Source organism: Dermacentor andersoni, chromosome 4 (genome assembly GCF_023375885.2).
Source record: "Dermacentor andersoni chromosome 4, qqDerAnde1_hic_scaffold, whole genome shotgun sequence".
NCBI classification, from domain to species: Eukaryota; Metazoa; Arthropoda; class Arachnida; order Ixodida; family Ixodidae; genus Dermacentor; species Dermacentor andersoni.
In genome coordinates, this window is record NC_092817.1 from 143,574,165 (window position 1) to 143,593,298 (window position 19,134).

The window sequence follows — 19,134 nt, forward strand, 5'->3', positions numbered from 1 at the left end:
TGTGCCGTTCGTTCTGCTGCTGATCACGAGGTCGCCGGTTTGATGCCTGGACACTGCGGCTGCGCTCGAACAAAAAAAGAAAGCCGCTATCACGTTTTTCTGAACTAATTCAGACCAACTTGCCTACGGCGCTCTTCGTAGCACGTGAGTGTATTTGGCACGGTAAACTCTCTAATTTTTTGTTGTTTGAAATAAAGGCGCTCTTAAATGTCGGCGCAGTTGTAGATGAGATAACTCTTTAACCTAAGAAAATAAAATCACTAAAGTATTCAAGTTTCTTGGCTGACTTTCTAACTTGCGGTTAATTCACCCCTGCTTACTTAGGCAGAAATGTTAACACACACACACAAAAAAAAAAAAAAAGGAAGGAAACCAAGGGACGCATATGTGGTTGCTTTAGAGACCTCTTTATTGCAGCAGGCCCGCGCTGACGAAACGGGCAATGAAAGGTCACAGAAAACAAAGAAGAGAAAAAGAGAAAGACTTTGGATCGTGCGGATGGCTCAAAGACTTTATGCGCCTGAGCAGGTGCGCGACAAGCCAAATTTAACGGAGTTGCGAGTGGAAATCCCACACAATGTAAGAAAAAAAAGTTGATATATATATAGCTAGAATGGGCAAAGTGAAATATTTAGAGATAATCTAAAAATAAGAGATGTGCTGTATTAAGCGCGAGAACCACAACATGATGATGAGCTACGCTGTAGTGGGCGACTTCGTAAAAATTTCTAACCACGTGGGTTTTTTTAACGTGCACCTAAATCTAAGCAGACGGGCGTTCTTGCATTTCGCTACCGCCGAAAATGCGGCCACCGCAGCCAGGATACGAACCCGCGCGTGTGCGTGCTTAGTAGCGAAACGCCACTGCCACTAAGCCAATGCGGCGGGTAAAATTTGGAAATCTATTGCAAATTAGGTAGGAGCTAGCAAAATCTTTAGTTTTTCTTGTTCCAATTAAATGAGGCCGTATCGTGCAATCTTAAACTTAGGCATTACGCACACGCTATCGGAATAATTTGCCCGCAGCAGCATCGAGGTGTTGAAATTTCAGTATCATTCTCACTTGGTTGCTTACATCTGTAATAAGACAAATCTACTTGATACATGAAATATCGCGCAGTTTAATCGAACGTAAAAACACCTTCCAACTCTTTTTTTCAAGCGTAGGATGACACAAGCGCGACGGAGGTTGCTTGATTTGAACGAAAGAAAGCAATTACGAAGCCAGAGCACGATATATTTTCCAGAAGAAAAAATTAAAAGAAAAGAAAAGCATCTCAAAATCGCGGTAAGCCTTTTCGAGCGTAAGGAAAAGTTGTGGTTGCCTACAGAATTTACTATCAAACTTAGCCACGTAAACTCGTTGCCAATCATTCACGCTCACTCATGCTTACTTCGCGGGAGTACAATGTTTGCTTCTATAAAGAATCCCCTAGTTAATACTATACATCAGTTTTCCAGATGGCCACGTTGTATTGTGATATAATTGTAATTGTCATTGTCTGCGTCATTGTCATGATTGTCCTTGTTGTTGTGATTGTTGTTTTTGTCGTCATCACAATCATCTCATTATATACGATCGACCTGTCTATGCTCGTCCACTGCAGATCCCCGCTATCTCCAATTACCCGTCCTGCATGAAAATTTTCTTTATTCCACCTTACGCTTTCAGATTCACTAATCTCTTTAAAGCACCTCATCCCCTGGGGAGAGGAATGCCTGCTGTGAATTTAGTAGCGAGAAAAAGGCGATACAAACTAACACTGGCCGCCACTTCAGAGCGTCGATGGGGCACTTGACGGAGTGATAACAGCAGAAAAAAGTGGGACAGTAATGACGATCGTCGTTGTTCTAATTTTCGGCACTGTTAACAGTACCAGCGATGCGGCTTCAAGCGCATGCTTCTTTTTTTGACTGACCCCTAGTAAATTTTTCTATTACGTCGCTCGGTCACACAAAAGACGGAGCTCGGCACTTCGTGTCTTCCTCGGCACTCGTGCGACAAAAGAGGATGTTTGCAGCCTCCACATAACGGCGTTACCGGACTGCGTCACACGTCTTACAAACGTTAAGCCTCGAGTAAACTCGTGCCCAGAACGAATGCGCTTTTTTTCGGGAGTGTGCGAGGGAGGCAAATACGGTGCACGCGCGCTGTGGAGACATGGGATCGAGTCGACGCGAATCGCATCCTCCAGGTTTATTTATTACGCGACGCGCTCTTCTTCATTCCTCCTCTCTTGGCTCGCGTGGGAGCCTGGTCGTAAAATGTCTCGGCGCACCGTGTCCCCCCCGGGCATACACCGGCCTGCCCTTGTCGGGCCGCCGCAAACTCTCAATGGAACCGCCAAGATTCTCCGCTCGCATCTGCGCTCCGCTCCGAGCGCCGCTCCGAGAGAGACAGGGCCGCGCTCACCTTCTCCTCAGCGGGACGGCCCAGTGAAGAGAAGCGACCGCGAGGAGCGTTTTCATGGCCCAGCGGCTCAGCTGCGCTGGAGGCCAGGTGACCCTGGAGACACGACGTCGACCCCCAGGGGCCAAGCGCGCCGGCGGCGACTGTGCTATGTGCCCTCGAAGGAAAATGGGTGAATGGGCGGCCCATCTGCCATTGTCCTATGCACCGCAGTGTATGTACGCACTGGTTCCTCAATGGAGAAGCGCTTTGGCGCGTGTCTAATACGGGCGGGCCGGGGAGAAAACCCGCCGCTTTTTATGACTCGTGGCTGAATCGATGATATGTCAGTGGTCCTATTTGGGTCGATCAGTCAATATATACGCGAGAAGGTGAAGGTTGAAGGCTACAAAACTGACGAGGGGAGTTAAGTAGTTGGGTCGATTCCGACGAGAGCTTTCGGCTTTCGCCTACCTGCTCAACAACTTTCTGAGGAATGGAGCGAACGAAAAGCCAGCGACCTTCTTAAGCAGCGTACATTGAGCAAAGTGTTTTTAAATTTCTTTTTGTATTAGTTTTTCAGGTACTAGGAATGATATAGATGCATCGGTTACGTGAAGCTAGCACAAAGCAAGGTTTTAAAGTGTTAAACCACCGCAGAACAGTTGCGGATAATTTAGTCGTGCAGTAAAGTGGAACAAAGGCAACGTGATTTGTGTCAACGCTAAGCGAAGAGCCAAGGACAAAACAACTGTGCACGGACGCAACCTCCGATACTCCCCTTCGGTCATGTTGTCGTAAAGAAAACTTGACTTTACATTGAATTCGGGGATTGCTCAGGTTGACCGCCTCTCTGACATAAAACGACGCTATTTCTTAAGCTTAAGTCGGTCATGAACTGGCCAGTTTTTACAAAGTTCAAGCACGTCATCGTCATAGGCTTCATTAGCTTTGTCCACTTTGCCCACGTTTGGCCAAAATTGTGGCTATACTTGAGCTATGCAAATTTTAACACTATCAAATCGACAATGCACAAACCAGCTCCCAGACACCCATTGTTGTGTTTCACGCCTAATGACACCGTTTTCTTGTACCCAATTGCAACGCAACCCACTACCGTCGAGACACTGATTAATCACTTCGGAGATCAGGTACCTGATGTCCGAGGTACCTGATCTTTGTAATTAGTGCAATGACCCCGTTGGGAGCCGCGTTGAGAGCGTGAGCCAATATCGGCGTAAATGCATCGATTCATGGCTGCTTAAAGCAATATGCATGTAACTGTCTCGCGCAGCTGCATTTTGATATCGTGAGTTGGTTTCAAGAAAGTAAGTACAGGGAATCGCACCATCTGTACTTGCGTAAACACCAACGCGTGGTACTGCCCGAGACAATCGCCGCGACATCGCCATACCTCCGTAACTATTGTACGGTCGGCCTGAGGTACAGACACGCCACAGTGGAAGCACAGCATCTTCTTATTTATTTATCTTACACTGCAGCCGCACCCGCTCTATATAACGACGCCGAGCAGCAAATAAAAGTAGCTACCGACAGTAAACGACGCGCAGAACATCCGCGCCGACAACGTCATCAATCAAGCACGACTACAAGGAGCGCACTGCTTTGGAGTGACGCCTTAGATAATACGTTCGACGCCAGCGCTTGTGACGGCCGGATGATGGCCGCGAAGCCAAAAAAAGGCCGCTTGTTCCTCGTTTTCCTCCTTTGTCGGGGGCTCCATTTCTCCCCCCCCCCCCCCCCCCCTCCATCTTACCAACGCGTTCACGGCTGCCGCGCCTGAGTGGCCGAGCCGACAAGGGGCAACAACAATGCGGCGAAGCGCTCACTACATGGGCCTTCCAAAGAGTAGCGGGGGATGAGATGGAAGTGGTGTGTAAGAACCGTCCGTACATAAGGGGGCGTTTCCTCCCCGAGGGCCAGCGACGCTAGGTAGCGCCGGTGGCCACACCACCGTGCGGCTAGCGCGGCCGCCGCCGCCGCCGCCGCCGCCGAGGCCACGCGTGACCCATAATCGCGTTAACGGAGATCGTGCGGTGGCTCTTGCGAGCCGTTCCTGCCGGCGACCACGGATGTCGGTCACTGCCGCCGCTGCCGACTCTCTTGTGTGGCGGGCACGCAGTTGTGAGGCCGAGGAAGTTGCGCGGCATTTCGTGTAACGCGCTTACGCGCGTTGTATAAGTTCGTATAAAGCGATAGTCGCTGTAGACGAACAACAGTGCGCCACAAGCTTACTTAGGGTCAGTGATAAACTACGAATTTAGCGCGGGCTCTACCAACAGAACCGCACTGGAGTACTGGCTCTTTGCGCATTGAACCGCACTCCGAAACACAGTCCTCGGGGGATGCCCGTGCTGAAAGAAGATCGCTTCGACGGTGACATCAAGGAAACGAACGAATAGAATTAATTGGCTCATTTGTGTCATCATTTACACAGCTGCTGCATTTTTTGTCACCGAGCATAGCGGTTGAATGAAAAGGAAGGAAACTATATATATATATCTGTGTGTGCGTGTGCGTGTGTAACGTTGCTACTTGGTTTGAAAGACAATGCTTGTGGGACGTTCTTGAGAATTTATGAATCACCGTTAGGACGTTCTTGAACGCCCTTTGTTTCCACGCCTGCTTTGTATGTCGATGTCAAATGGATGGCCGCAATTAGACACTCCGCGAACTGCATTCGTGAAACAGGTACTTGATAAAGCCTTGGACATGCTCATCTGCTTTTTCTCTAAACATGGCTCAACCCAGTATGAACAATTGGCCAGGAACTGGATGGGATGATTACTAAAGGTCATTAGCCACATCTAGACAAGAAACAAATAATGAAATACTTAGAAAAAATTGAAGAAGCAGGACCAGGTAGGGTTCTAAGAATTTAGCATAAGATTCGTATTTAATCAAGCGAAAATTTCTTAACAGCTGAGCAGATATAACCTCGACAGTCTCCAATAGAGGAGGCTCCGCAATACCCCAGAATGTGACTTAGCTAGGCCTCCTTCCTGTTTCTTTTCATTTCTCAAAAGTAGGTTGCCGGTCGATATGCATAATATCGGGTGAGCATGGAACCAATAGAATTCTCCCAAAATATTCAACATAGATATATCGTTTTAATAAATCTATTAGAGTATAAATATCTTCACAATACCAAGTAGGTAGGAGATGTCAATGAACAGAAATAAAGAATATGTCGGGCCAAAGAGCGTGTCTCTAGACTGCTACTCCGCCCGCGGGTTAGTGCAAATGTAAGAGAGAGAGATAGGAAAGGAAGGATGGCAAGTGACTACAATATATGTATATGTAATCAACCCAAAATAGTCCACTCCGCATTGACTAATGTAGGCTTTCCATGCAGGGCCCAACTTCTAAGTGCACAAATTCCGAGCAAATGTTCACCTTGAGCAATGGTCACCGTGATAAGACCACTGTGGTTATCATTCTGAACATTTATGTGTTTCTTAGCATTATAAGTGTCCATGTGGCAGAAAACTCGATTTTATTTGGTAATTGGGGATTGCTATCACAACACCTCAGTAATAACTGTGAAACTATAGGTGCAAACGAAGTGCAGCTTAGGAGAAACTAACCGGATAATTTTCGAAGTTGTGGGTGTTTTGGAATATCGTTGAAAATTTTGATAGTAGGAGCCTTGTCGGGGGACTAAAACTTTCGCTGTTTACGAACTCCGGGATGCATCGAGATATTCGTTTGCAGGAATAACGAGCACATCTTGGAAAACGTCATAGGGTAATGTCAAAATCATAGGTGTACCAAATGCGCTGCGTAAAAAAAAAAGAAAAAAAAGAAATCCACCGGAAGTATTTAGCCCGCTCCTTCGAGCATAAAATAAACTGCTGAATCACTGATATAGACATGCGACTCAACACTACTGCTTGAAACGTCGCAAACCTACACGGCAGACCACTCCAGTTAGAACAAACCGCGGAAAATTCCTATGTGCAGAAGTAGCTATTTGGTACCGTTTTTTGCAAGCTATATATTGATCATTCGATGCCACCGGCGTGACAGCTAGTTGACTCGGAGGGGGCCCAACTGCGATATGACCCTCCCCCCCCCCCCCCTCCCCCTTCCCCGAAACTGGAATTGTGTCAATGCTGGGAAATCGCTCCGAGGCTTTAAAAATGAAGCACTTCGCGTTTTTTCTTAAATTGTTATGAGCTGGGAATTTCTGCTGCAATTCCGCAATGTCACAACAATCTGGTATTTCTTTTTTTTACCTTTCTGCGTAAAAAATAGAGGTTGGAGAGGACGCTTCGGTTTGTTCAGTTTCTTTTCTCAAGGTGCCTTGCGCAGCGGACTTATTTAAACGTTCATGTTTTGTTTCAGACCTACATATCTTAAAAACTACCAAAACTTTTACTCAATTAAAAGCAGCATGCTAATCAAGGGTGACAGGTAGCTTTCGAGTGTTTCAACGTAGTTAGAAACTCAGTGGCCATGGCGTCCTTCTGCAGAGAACGAAAGAAGTCAAGGGTTCGAATCCTGACCACGGCGGCAGCGATTCACTGTGGACGGAATTCGAAAACGCTCTTGTACGTTAAATGGGTGCACGTTAAATGACCTGAAGTGGTCAGAACTGAGTCTTAGGCTATGCCATATGTCACAGGCCTCTCTGTTATTTTGGCACGTTGAAGCCATCGATGAGACATCTCACAAGATATTTCCGGATTCTTCAGCCACAAATTACTTAATTGCATAGACCTTAACATTGAAGAAGTTGGTTGAAGTGCAACTTACCGCCCGATTAGGGCACTTTTCGTCGACTCCGTAACTTGGGCGTCGCGTGTTTTAGGTTGGGATTTTTGCTCGTTGCCCGGTTTTCGTCTCGACACTCGACTTCCAGGTAACAATGGTTTGATGCTTTCGCAGATGTAGGGATATAATCCCCTCCACCTACAAGTCGCCCTAAATGTTGTTTAATAATCAGAGAATATCCTCAGAATCATCGATTCCCGGCCAAGTTGTGTATAGATGCCGTCGTCTAGTTTGGAATTTTCGTAGCCGCGTCATGCTTGCAGAGTAAAGCCTTCGCTGCACTTTGGGAAAACATCGACTAGAAGAAAAAGGAAACGAACCACTGTTCCCGGCGTACTTCGCCTTATTTGGAATACAATCAGCCCTCTAATACAACATTTAATATATTCAATAAATGTTCAACAGGATGCACAGGGGAAATCTATCTGGCAGTAAATCTGATAACCTGCATCAAATGCAAGTTCTTAAAAGCTATCGCAGGAAAGTGGATGATGTCCCAGAGTTTCTTATATTTACTGGAGCAAACTCTGGTGGCAGTGTCTACAGGAGTATGATAGTTCGGTCAGCATAGGAGAGGTGGACAGTGCGTGGATAGGCCTAAACATCGTCCTTACGGCTTGAAACGGCTTATAGCTTTCCAAACTGATCATTTTCGGCAATATTTGTTTATAAATGAAGCAATTCGCAATCATTAGGCATGTGCGCAGATACTCATTGTTTCGCTGTGTTTGGAGAACTATTAGTGTTTGGAAATAAAGAAAAAAGATAAAACGTAATAAATAACGCCACGGGCAGGTTTTAAGTCCCAAGCATGAAGATTATACAAGTACAGGTACTACCCATTCCTCTTGCGGTAGCTGAAAGATTACAGCGCCACAGTTTTCCGTAGTACTCCTTGAAGGAAATTCAGTGTCTAATATGACGCATTGGGCAAATATCCGTGCTTTGAATCATAGTGTGAACGCCTAATACAGTTACACGGTGTCTTCTGTTACAGTGGCCGATAGCGTACACGTCGCGATTGCATGCAAGCCACCGGGCGAATACGATTCGTTGCACACCTTCCAATGCAACGCACCAACTGTTTGTTTCAGAGAAACCTTTCCCGCGTGCGTTATCAATAAACGTATCTGGACTACGTAATAAGACAATTACTTATAACGGCTGCAACGACAACCGCCGGGGCTCATATATACAGTCGCGCTTTACGCGCTAGTCACGAGGCAGGAGTGGTACGCGCTAGGCATTTCCTTGACCAGATTATAGTGAATGCGTTTATATCTGGGACGAAAAGAGCAGTAACCATGATACCACTTTCGATTTGCCTTTATATGACAGCTAATTGTTATGCGAACGTTGCGGAAACAGTAACATATCGGTTGTCAGTCTGTCGAAGTGTAGGCAAAAGGGCGTTACCGGTTCCGCGTTATCTGCACTTGGAAGGAGCACGTGCAGAAGCGGATGGAGAAGTCGGACAGTATCCCTTGTGCACGACGCGATCGATGCGATAACGTAACGGCGCGGGTTTGCGGGGCACCACTTTTGCTTACACGGACGGGATTTTGCCTGCAGTTGCTTCCGGGCGCTGTTTTGCTTCTCTCTTTGCTCTATTTCTTTTATTTTCTCAGCTTTTCCGTTACCCTTCCTGTTCCTTTCATTTGAGGAATGGGAGAGCTCTGAACCTCGTTCACGGACACTTTTTACATTGTATACGCAAGAGCTGAAATACTGCTATGAATAATAATAATAATAATAATAATAATAATAATAATAATAATAATAATAATAATAATAATAATAATAATAATAATAATAATAATAATAATAATAATGACAAGAACCTTCATGAATACAGCTTCCATGTCTGCCTTATTGGAACGGCTTAGACAATAGTAACCTTATCATAGAGGCACAATCAGATCACAGCTGACGAGTTGAAATTTCACTCAAATAAAGGTAAAATTAGGTTTTGAAGCAACGGTAAGGCAAACTAAACTAGCCATAAATTAGCAAGCATCTTAAACCTTGTGCTTACTTTTACGGAGTTGGACATAATTGATACTAGGGTGCAAGCACTTTGTCTCGAATTAAAAGAGCCACCGTAATTATTTATCATGCTGGTCGTCTTTTTAGCCTTCGCTGCAGTGACCGACAAACGAGTACAAGCAACAAAAAAACAGGTTTTGGACACCAGATTTGAGGAAAAATAGCTGCCGTTGAACGCTACGACCTCGCAGCAACAAAGCAGACACTTGGGCTGCTTTATGTAGCGTCATTGTTACTCGAGTACAATGAATAAAACTGTCAGAACTGCTCCCGCCGCCAATTTTTTTTTTTATCAGCGTATTTTGAGATGTCGGTACGTGCATGTCAGCACCACCGGCTGCTCCTCCTTTATGAGATGATAATTATTCTCAAAACTATGCAAATAATAGAGACAACTACTATGAATAAACGCAGTGACATCAGTTTTATAGTTCGAATAGAAAACTAATATTCGTGGGAAATTCACGTATAGCTCGCATGTAGAACTTACAGTTGTAAACTTCATGCGCATAACCAATGTTCCCGGTCATTTCACAATACATAAATGTTTCTAGGCACGCGCAAACGAGGCCTCTCGTGAGTGCGCCACATTCCAAGCGGAACACTTCCGAACGCGGCCACAAGAACCTCAGAAACACAAAACAAGCAAACACGTGAACACGAACAAGTCCGATTCGACAACAACGAGAGTTACATCGACAAACGCAACGAAAGAAAAGGCAAACCACAATTGGGTTCGTTAACTTTTTGATATTCCTGAATATTCGAGAAAGTGTTTTAAGGGACGTTCAGAAATTGTGTTGTAATTAATATAAACGACGAAAATAGGCCAACATCCTTCCTGATTGGTTACCTATAGTATGCACGTTGCCTTGCCGATAGCCTCTTCCTTCTTTTCTGTTCCTCGTAGTGTCACGGCGTGTTGAAGTAACAAAACACCTCGTGGCGACACCGCTTGAAAAAATCACAATGAGTGCTAGAGGCCAATTGCAAAGCAGAATAGACGGCGCCGGTTCACCTCAGGCAGTGACGTCGCTCTGTCGCTTCAAATGTAAGAGCAAGAACAGCAACAGTTCGCGATTTAATGCTTTTGTTACAAATGCGAATTTCTACCAGACAAAAAAAATGTTTTTAAACGGCACAGTGTTAAAATGCAAAATATACCGAAAAAATAATAACCTTACTGCCCACGTTTTCTCAATTCAAAAACGAACTGCTGCTGCCAGTGGAAGGACACAATCAAATAACAATGAATGATTTTTCGAGACAAGAATGGCAGGAGTAAATTCTTATATGAAATTCAGTAAATCACTTCGCGCTTGAGAAAGTGTGACACGAACGGCAGTTACCGGTCATTCATCGCTGCTAAAGCCTGTATGCGTCCAGTAAATGATCGGGTAGCGTTGCACTATTTGAAAAATTAGTCTTACAACAGTGCCTGTGCTTACTTTTTTTTACTGTAATAAAGTGTTTTTCAGGGGTTTTCTTCCATACGAAAGGAAACACTCTCGACCAGGCAGACGAAAGGAGCGATGAGGCCCTCATCCTATTGATGAGGTCGCTTTCGGGACGATCGCTCAATCATCGGTCTGTTTTCTGCGCTAAGAAGTGGTTTCGCGACACACCTCACCTATTGATCATAGCACAGCCCCAGGCATCGGCTCTCCCTATGAAAGAGGATACGAGCAGAAGAAATGACAGAGCACTGGTGGCTATTACAGGGGTGTTCCCGTGCGTGTTACACGACAGACGCTCAATGTGTTTGTGCAGTGGGATTGCTGTGTGTCTTTAGTATGTCAGTAATCACCGCTGAAAAAAACTGAGATATGTCTCAACGTTAAAAAGTGAATTGCAGCGTCTATTTCAAGAGAGAGAGAGAGAGAGAGAGAGAGAAAAGAATGCATAGAAAGGCAGGGAGGTTAACCAGAGGTAGTCCCTGTTGGCTACCCTGCACGCGGGGAAGGGTTGCGGATAGTTAGCCTAAACTGAAAATATTTCGTTTAACATTAACGGATGGCTATTCTTCGTCAGCGAAATCATACCTTAGTTAGGGCAGAGCTGGAAGAAACATATTTTTTTGCGGAGCGATACATGTAGGACATATGTGACAGAATCGCGAACACGATAAGCTTGTAATGGGGAAGCCATTGTGTCAAGTTAATTTTTGCTTAACAGATGTTTAGACGGACTGTCTTGCTCTAGATAACAGTGGGCGGCTTACAGCGACGGTGAGCCTAGGCTTCGGAAGAGGCTTTGTGTTGTTAGAGCATCAACCTTCTAAACAACGCACCACTGCCCTGAGGTAGGCGTCACATACGTGCAGTGTCTAGAATGCAAGCAGTTGCTGGAAATAATTTCCACGCTTATTTCGCTCCAGAGTAGTGTGCGTATTAATAAAGGTCTCGACAAAACACATTCAATTGTGCGAGAATACAGTGTCAGTTGTAATGTCAACGACAGTCGAGTAGTGCGTGGAATTCTATTCCGCTCCGGTGTGTGAAGCAGTTCATCGACACTGCTTGCATTACGAGTACGGAAGTGCTGCAGCACTTCAGCCTAGTCAAAATGCAGCGCCAGAGGCTGTTTGGCAGCGCCACTTGCTGCATAACTGAGCGATTGAATAGTTGATTTTATATGCGAGCGCGCAATGAAATAGTGCCGCATTCTTTCCAGTCTGCCACAACAACGCATGTCTGGAAACAGTCACAATATATTTTATGCACAATACTGTTTTTGCTAACCTTCCAGAGAACAGAAAGCAGATTACACGCAGCGTCAGCTTCTGCAGAAATTGCACTGCCAATTTTGTGAGCACGCAAAACCACGATTTTACCCTGAACGTTGAGCATGAAGCATGCGAACATGAGTGCTGGATAAATACAGGTGTAGGAAGATAAAAATAAGAATAACCTGGTGCTGGGGGAGGGGGGAGGCAATATCAACTTATACGTATTGGTGTGGCTAGGAGAACGTCCGTGAACCGACAATCGTTAATGTTGGACCAGAAGCATAACTGGATTTGTTTCTTATTTATGTTGCTACTAAATACGTATTGAACAGCTTCAGAGCGACCCCCAATGCTAAGGTTATTTACACACGTTTCTCTAATTTCAGTTATGCTGTCTGTAGCAAGTCCCGGCAACAATAAAGATCGTAATGAAAATTATTTCTATGGTTAACTAAAGAGTCTAAAGAAACATATAAAAAATCCGTGCGTGTTCTGCCACCTGTAAGCAATATGTAGGTACCCTCTGACACGTGGCATTTTGCGCGTTTTACACTATGCGCTCGGCTGTCTTAAGCAAGTAACAGAACCTTCATGCGGGACACTGTGCTTGGAGAGCATGCGTGGGCGTGCGCGTAGTATAGCTACAGGGTCCTCCATTTTTACGGAAAGCATCTGAACAGTATTCAAGTGTTTAGATCAGGTGAAGTGTACAATGAAATCTTGCCGATTGTGTGTTTTTTAATTGTTATTTATCTATGCTATGTGCAATACCAGCACCACAGTAAAACTTAAAGCAGTAGTAGTGCCGAGGTTTTATCAAGTTATAAACTAATGGCAACTCTTCGCCCCAAAGAGTAAGACACCCTGCATGTGGGCATAAGTGTTTAGTACCAATGGCTTGAGCACCACCGCAAAAGTTTGCCATCACAGTGGTATGCGGCAAGAAGTCTGCCGCAGAGATAAAGGTCAAGGCCCCACGCTCCGACCTTGCCGAAGTGAGGAAAGCAATAGACCGAAGAACACTGAGGGGCCCAGACAGGTTTACCCATACCTAAGGCTGTGCACTGCACACACGTTTGCCCTCAAATATTCGCTAGGGACAAGGTGTGCATGACGACATAAGAGCCCCGATGTCACATCGGCAAGATTGGCAGGATTTGGAAGGGTGTCCAAAAAAAAAGGAAAAAAAAAGAATAGACGGGGGCGGGGCGTGGCACTGACCCGGTGTGTCGTATCCCAAGCGGTATCCTCACCTTGACAAGACGGGGGACTCGGACGTTTCCCGAAGAGGGTCGAAGCGGGACGCAAGCAAACCGCGCGAGGTCTTTCACCCGGGTTTTCCCAAAGGGACCGCACAGGTCGAGAACGCACAAGGGCTTGGGTGAAGGTAGATCGGGCAGGCGGTCTCCTGCTGCCGCTGGTGGCGTCGGGTCACTATTGCCGACGGCACATGTGATGGCACACCAAAGCGTTCGTCCGGGGAGGGCCGGCCGTGAAGAGAAGCACCGAAAATGAGGCGTCCTACTGGCCGTGTCCGCCTTTAAGTAGGGTCCCCCTCCTCGCAGTGTAAAAGCGAGGGGAAAACCGCTCTTGGCCTGGTTGGCCTCCTCGCGGCCGACCTACTCCTCGGTCGCTGTTCCGTGCAGCACGGGCTGGCAGGGCCTCTCGGAAGAACGCCGCCGCACTCCGCCGCTGCACACGCAAGGCACAGCCGAGAAGCGGAGCTGAATGAAATGCCGGTATCGTTCGGTCAGCGAGCTCGAGCGATTGACCCTTGGATCGGCTCGTCTTCGTCGGTGGGCCGTCTCAAGGTCGCCGTCGTGTACTGTTGGGCCCAGTGGCTTCGGTGCGACATAATTGTTCGCGTTGACGCCGCGGCCGCGTGTGGTACGATTTCCAGTTCCCTGTCGGAGTAATTGAAGAAAGCCCTCTCCGTCGCGAGCCGGGAAGCTGTTCCTTTCTAATCGTAGCGACAAGCTAAGTAGGAACTGCCGTGCTTTGAAGAGGTTTTATCAGTTAAGTGAAAGCGCTCCCTTCCACCTCCTTAAATTGGAACCCCATAGAAATGTCAAGTTATTAAATATGGGCAGCAACTTTACAGTGCTGATTTTGCATATGAGGGGGAAATCCTCGCTGATTTTCATTATGCGACAGCAACTTATCGTAACCGGCTTACTAAGAGGACGGTCCTACTCTCCAGGACTGCTACGCAATAAAATAAAACTACATCAAGGATGACGAAGAACATCCGGCAGACACGCTTGTACTGCCTCAGAAGCCTCATATGTTGTCTGGTCGCATATAGCAAGAAGTCAAGGGAGTGTACTTCGGCAATATATGCCCGTACATGTAGACGAACCCTATCGCTTGCGCATATCTACGCTCTGATAGCCGGCAGGTCTGCGTGTATTAGCCTTTACGTGCGAGAAGCAGAGCCATGCTCTCGATGAACTGAACACGTTTCAGGTTGAATCCAGCACACCTGCATTGTAATCTCATCGTGCTCGGATCATATGACTAGGCACTAGCTCGATGAGTGATTGACGGTTCGGTATTCGAGTGACACAACATGAGGATGCCAGCAGGTATGTGCTTGTCCTTCCGAGTGGTCCTTCCCGCATATAGGCCACACTGCACTCAACACGGGATGCGTAGCGTGAAAGAAGGCGCTGCCCCCTCTCTTGACCGTTTTCGACGGCGTGCTTGACGGCGCATTGCAGAGACGCAGGCCGCCGTCGCGCAGTGTGCGCACACAGTGCGTACGTCACCGACTGTGCACGGAACATGTCGCCGCACACGGAACGGTACCTTCAAGAGCGGGCCGGCTTGGTCTGCAGAAGACCTACGGCACGTGTCGCGGCTGCGCGCGCTCGCGCGCTCTTTTTTCCCTTCCTTGCCGAAGGTGGCAGCTTTCACGCGATCGCGCGCACTCGCCCGGGAATGTGGCAACCGCCGCGTTTCTCTCTGTCGCCGAAGCGGTCGCCCGCTTTAGATATGCAGCGCATGGAACGGCGCGTGGAACGCGTTTCTGGGTGTTTCCTCGATGCGGCGTAAACGTGTCACTTTCACTGCGAGAGACGAAGAGCACAAGGAGTGGCGCGGTCCAAAGTACACATTTCACGATTGGTACTTGCGTGTGGTGACCGCAGACAAAGCTCTCAGCATGCGCGGGAAATGTGTTCCATGTGGTTATCGAAGGAGAGCGCACTCTGCCTTTGCCAGCCTTGTCGCTAACAAGTCTGTTTCCACAGCCTTGGCCATCGCTGACAGTCGTTGTTTGCGTAAAATCTACGAGCCCTCAATGTACGGACCATTTGCGCTTCTTTGTACTGTCACAATAATATATATATATATATATATGGCTTGTTCTGGCGCTCCCAGTCGTGACTCCTCTTCTCGACCTAATTGCAATGGTGGCGGAATGCGAAGGTGCCCATGTGCGATAAATGACTTCCAGGTAGTTCAGATTACTCCGTAAATTCTCCATTAGGACATTATCGAAGGTTACGCGTTAAAATGGACACCATTACCCCGATGTCTTGGGGCCACCCGTGGTCAACCCGGGCGGTATGACATCTTGGATGCAACCGCTTGGCTACTACAGGAAGCCCTACCAAGTCTTGCGTGAAGCGGACACGTTCGCTGGTGCTTGCAATGAACTCGACTGGGCTTCGTGAACGAGATTTTCGTGCTGCCCCATGGCGGCGGATTAAAGAGGCACGAGTCGTCTTTCTTGAATCTGTAGTGTCTTAAGAGTACGCATGGTTCGCATGGAGTTCGAATGGTTTCGACGCCGCAATGTATAAATACCTGGAAGAATTTATTGGTAGAGACTCTCTGCGAGAAAGCCAAACTCAGAGAACGTCCATTGTGGTACGGATAAAGGCTGTGGAAGTGCATTTCGGTCCTGCAACTCGCAGATATAGAAGCAGTAGTTACCCGTAGACACGCGTACTACAGTGATATGTATATATGACGATACAATCATTACAGTGTGTTGTGTGCAATGCGATGCACTTTACACTAAGATGACAAAAAAAGTAACCAAGAAGAGAAAGTTCATAACGATGCTGCCAAGGTATTTACTTAAACACGTGGTTGAGAAATTTCCATGCAAGTCCAAACGTTATGAGAATGATGGTTTATGGACGCTGGCGCCAACTGTGTGGCAGGGCGAGACTTTCAAATGTGATCGACATGATGTGACGTCAAAATTGGAAGACACAAGAAAAAGATACGGCGCCACGTTTCCGCGCTGCTCGGGCCCCGAGGTGCCACGTAAATGCAACTGCACGCACAGGCGTACGCACAAGCATACACAGTGTGCGCCGTGGTACATCTGCTACACATATAATCACAAGCTCCCATTAAAGAAATAGTTTGCCTAGTAAGTGGGATCTGGCCGCGGACCTTCCAGTACCGTTGAGCTGAAAAGTACAGCGGACAAGCTACGGTCCCATTCAGCCACACAGTGGCAGAGGCTGGTCTCATACACACGTATTTAATTTTGGTCCTATTCAAGTGATGGAAATTTTGAAAATGCTTGTGATAAAACATTGCAAATGAACCTGAACGAATGTACTATAGAACCGACGTCACAACAGTGTTCGTCTTTTCAGACGCCAACAAAGACTGCTCAAAGCGTCATACGAGCCATCGTCTAAGAGGGCAGTAGCAGTAACTGCACAAAAACAAAAATTACGGCAGTAGGGCAGTAGATTGTCTGGTACATATAGAACAGAACGCCTTACCGTTTACGTTTCAAAAATTTTTTGCGCCATTGTAGGCGTTGCCATGCCTACAATCCCGGTGTCGGTGCTCCTCATCATGTTAGCGTTGCGAGAAGCCTATATAATCGCTACCAAAGCGTTGGTTCTGCTGCTGCGCACCAGGTGAAAACGTGTCGCCTCCGTGTATTCCTCGAACGTTGTGTAAACGCCGAACCTCGCTTTCTCTTTCAATGTTTCGCCCTTTGGGCAAAACTGCCCCCCCCCCCCCCCTTTTTTTTTTTTTGCAGCGACGTAGTTAGTTTGACTAGAAGCGCTCAAAGACATTGTGGGCTTAACATTTGCCATAAAGAATGTGGGAAATGTTATGAGCCATATGCAAAAAAATGTTCAAGTGCTTCTGTCAGTTAGGTATTGTTAAAATACCGCTCAAATCTTGCTTTCGGCTTCCTAGGAGACGTTATATGAAACACTTATAAAGATTGCCCGATTACCTGAGAGGACCGAGAACATCAGCGTTTTCATATTTAAAGAAAATGGACGACATTTTATGGATGAGGCGTGCCGAAGGGTTGAAGTGTGTACGCTAATTACGTGCTTTGAAAATGATTACCGAATACTCGTTTTCTCCGAATTTTCGAGCGTTATAGACGTTTTCATCGCGAAGAACAAGAACATCATGTCTCGACTGTACTACAAGAGTACAAAGGCAAGCGAGGAATATTCCGCAATGCTTTTGAGCGGCTGCTGACACCCGATGACGACGCCAGGGGCATTCTAATTAGAAAGGTGTATACAAAGCGAGTAGTTGATCTTCCCCGTCTCCACAGTAAACGACGCGAGGTGCTTTGTCTATATTCTGTTTATATTGGAAGCCTGTTGTAAGGTACCAACGAGAAATGTTCAATCTGTGTAGAGGAATTAGAGCCTATTCAGAAAATTACAAACAGAATCGTTTCAGAGTGCCACACTGATGTTATCCGCAATATTTCCCAGAATTCTAAAACATTTAAGCACCATACCAAGTTCAAGTTCAATGAAACAAAGGGACATAATGCGTGTAATATTTTGCGAAACTTTGACTTTCCTGGCAATAATTACTACACTGTCGTTCTCGCGTTATATTTGCATGTGCTGTACGGGGTTAGTAATTGGTTTCATGGGTATCCAAGCTGAACTATGCAAGGCACATTGTTTATGTTTGGCGAAAATAAGGGGCAGATCATGGGTAATGTGTAAGTAAAATGGCTTGATTGTAGCGCTTGCAAGTAATCATGTACTCGAGTGTTCCGTTGCATTGTGAAAGTGTTTTACTAGCAGCTCAACGGTTGGCTCGCTGCCCTGGCGTAACTGTGACCGCAGCGAGATCAACTGAAGCGAAATCGGGGTGAACGCCACGTGTGAAGTGAAATGCGTGTGGAGCAAATGCAGACTTTTGTGAAACCTTTCTTTGCCAAGCGCTCGAAAACGCTATACGGCCATTTTACGACGTATATCTCAGTGTCCCGAGGGGCTCTACGTTACATAAAGTTGATATTGGGAAAAATAAGGGGTGCGTGATGGGTTTTATGGATATGACGAAAAAAAGAATGGCAGAATCGCGCGAAGCACTGGCTGTGATAGCAAGGCTTAACGTTGCGCTTGAACTTTTTCGGACGGTGTTCTGACTATACGCGGGCCCGACTCACGTGGGCGCGACGTACACGGGTGCGGCAACATTTCTGGCACTCCTGAAAATTTTTTATAAGGCGCCGTGTAGGGGCCCTGTGATGACAGCACACAGGCGTCACGACGCTGGCCGTAATGAGTCGCGCCAGTAAAATTACACCACTTTCCGGTTTGACCATTGATAGTGTTTTGAACTTTTAATATTTAACTGTCTGTGAAGATTTAGGATACAGTCCCTGCCCTGTGAATGTTATGTTTCACGACTTTTGCTTCCGAGCCACCATTTTCAATATCCTGAGGAATAATTTAGTCAAGAACGTAAGAACTGGCTTGAGCAACATGGTGGTTGAATAGCACAGCATTGATATACGAAATACAGGGCATGCAATATACGGTAAACATATAGCGTACATATGCATAAATATTTGCGGAGCCGCACAGCAACGCCTAGGCCGATGAAAATGGTGGCGAAAATTCGCCTGGAGTGTCCATGTATTTGCTAGCGCTCTAAATATTTTTTGAAAAAAGATTAACAATGATGCCACTTTTGCAATGCAATCAAAGCACATTTCGCATACTACAGTAGTCCTTTAGTTTAGTACAAAGAGCTTCTCCGCAGGAATCGAAGATTGAAGCCAGGGCTCGACACGAACGTTAACAATGAAATTTATCCATACGTTATTGAGGTGATTTGGCAGAAGTACATTTTTGCAAGTAGCGGGGAAGCAGATGTTTCACATCGAGAACATTGTAACGATTATTTTTGGACACACAATATT

General features: G+C 46.4%; 1 protein-coding gene across 1 annotated transcript in view; it reads right to left on the minus strand.

Moving 5' to 3' along the window:
* LOC126537730 (uncharacterized) overlaps positions 1-13,630 on the minus strand; it is a 146,538-nt gene extending 132,908 nt beyond the window's left edge. Inside the window, exon 1 of the mRNA XM_050184818.3 lies at positions 13,214-13,630. The gene's annotated coding sequence lies outside the window, so the exon portion shown is untranslated. The remainder of the gene's footprint in view (positions 1-13,213) is intronic.
* Positions 13,631-19,134: the final 5,504 nt, after the last annotated feature.